The sequence below is a fragment of the Acanthochromis polyacanthus genome, chromosome 5 (assembly GCF_021347895.1).
Source record: "Acanthochromis polyacanthus isolate Apoly-LR-REF ecotype Palm Island chromosome 5, KAUST_Apoly_ChrSc, whole genome shotgun sequence".
Taxonomy (NCBI): Eukaryota; Metazoa; Chordata; class Actinopteri; family Pomacentridae; genus Acanthochromis; species Acanthochromis polyacanthus.
The window spans coordinates 27,518,591-27,521,067 of NC_067117.1; the positions used below are offsets into that span (position 1 = coordinate 27,518,591).

Below are 2,477 nucleotides of genomic sequence, written 5' to 3' on the forward strand. Positions count from 1 at the left end.
GCATGCCGTTTAGGAAATTATATATATAATGAAAGTCGATATATATATAATGAAACTTGATATATATATAATGAAACTTGATATATATATAATGAAACTTGATATATATATATATATATATATATATATATCGACTTTCATTATATATATATCGACTTTCATTATATATATATCAAGTTTCATTATATATATATCAACTTTCATTATATATATATCAAGTTTCATTATATATATATCAACTTTCATTATATATATATCGACTTTCATTATATATATATCAACTTTCATTATATATATATATCGACTTTCATTATATATATATCAACTTTCATTATATATATATCAACTTTCATTATATATATATCAACTTTCATTATATATATATATCGACTTTCATTATATATATATCAACTTTCATTATATATATATCAAATCTTTTTTTCCTACCGAGCCCCGGAAGGGACATGTCCGTATGGCGAAGCGACAATGAAGGACACTCACCCGGACGAGAATTTTATTGAGTTTTATTTTGAAATCGGCCTGAAATACACAGACATTCAAGCAGTGCGATGCGCTAAGAGTCTGCCATGCAGACCAGCGATCCTGATAATGGTAAGTTTTATTTCTCCAACATCCTGCTGTTATCCTACTATGAATACGCTAGCTACAACAGTCCCACATCAGTATTATGAACGTTCCGCCAGCTAACGCGGTCCGGACACCGGATCACTGATTAGAGGTTGGCGTTGAACTATTGTTTGCCAGCCAGTTAGCCGCTGGTAAGCTAACAAGCTATGAAACAACTCCTTATAAAACCGGAGGAAAGCAGCAGCAATATTTCAGTCCAAGACCTGTATTCAGAACCTCCCACGCTGTTACACAATGACCCATTAATCATATTACTGAACTATATGGTTATCATTGAAATTTCCCTTGAAGAACCAGTGAACTCTTTGCGAACACATTTTAATTTATGTGTTGATTATGTTTCGTATCAGTAATACATGTCTAAAAAACTGATTCAAATGATCAAGTTAACACAATGAAGTAAAGAGTACTGGTAATTGCAGCTATTTTCATAATTTCAAGGTAAAATTCTGATGTGTGATTTTCTAGCTTTGCAGATGTGGAAATCCAATGCACTGATTTCTTATACACAGATGCTTTTGGTGTTTTTTGTTGTAAAATAAAACAAGGCATTTATCACTGTTGGAAATGATTACAGGTATTATTTGTAACACTTTCTAACATTGTATGGACAAAGCAATAAATCAGTTAATGGATAAAATCATTTGTATTACAGATGCTATCAACAGCATGTCTTGTTCATTTTATTGAGTTGTCGGCCTTGGATGATGAGGTCCAGTTACCAGGAGCACTAGTCTGCAGCTTACTGGTTCCGTCCTGCAGCTCCTCCACGCCGTCCTCCTCTCTACAGACCAAATCAAGTAAGATCTGTTTAGACTATGCAGACATCAACATGATCAGTATGTTATCTTTTGACCCATCCTAAAATCACAAAATAGAACATTTACTTTAAGTTAACTGTGTTTATGAAAATAGAAAATAATTACTGACAACTAGTACTTTTTGGTGCTTTTATGCAGGAAAAGGGAACCAGGAAGCTGCTGTGGATCCTCTGCAGTATCTGGAGAGGTCAGAGGAACGGTTCTTGGAACAGATCGGAAGACACCAAGACGTGACCTCTGCCATGCTCCAGAACATCCAGAAGATGAATGAAAACCTTGGTTGCACTGATGGGACGCATGGTGTCGGTGCTGGAGCAACTGTCCCAGAATTAAACTGCATTGTTGACTATTGGCTTTTCTAGAAAATAAATCTTTTTTAGTACTTCACCTGTTTTGTATTTTACTCATGCACTTTGGATGAATGAACAGAAATTTGTGATGAGAGATGCAAATTTTGTCTATAATCTACAGAGACTTTATTCAGTGTTCAGTGCACACTTTTGTTACACACATTTTGACAGATAAGCAGTTGTGCTTTTCAAGCAGATTTTAGTCAGAAACATCAGTAGCATATATTGTTGTTTTTTTACTGTTACACCAATCTAGGTAGATAAACTGCACTACTGCAGCAGACATATTATTGAAATGTGCTTCTATTATGTGTCTACATACACTGCTCACAAATAGTTATTCAACTTTTGGGTGAAATTGATGGAAAATATAAAAAGTGCATGCTGTAGTGATATATCATAAAAGTAGGGTATTTAACTAGAAACATGCAATAGTGATTTCCTCATCTCAAAAAAATTATTGAATCAAAAGCTAACAACAGTGGAGGGTATGTCACAATAAAATGTCTCAGTTTGGACAGAACAGCAGCCTTCAGCTGAAATCCAGTACAATTGTGTCCCACCAGTGGCGTGATCATGGATGTGTCCAGGCAGCAGCTGACCTCTGCCTCGTAATTAGCCTTAAGACCAGCTATAAAGATAAACATAGATATTATCA

General features: G+C 34.6%; 1 long non-coding RNA gene across 1 annotated transcript; it reads left to right on the top strand.

Moving 5' to 3' along the window:
* Window positions 1–342: 342 nt before the first annotated feature.
* On the top strand, window positions 343–2,257 carry LOC127534103 (uncharacterized). The gene is made up of 3 exons (XR_007942060.1): window positions 343–612; window positions 1,304–1,448; window positions 1,608–2,257. It is a non-coding gene; the product is annotated as an uncharacterized LOC127534103 (long non-coding RNA).
* The last annotated feature ends 220 nt before the right edge of the window (window positions 2,258–2,477 follow it).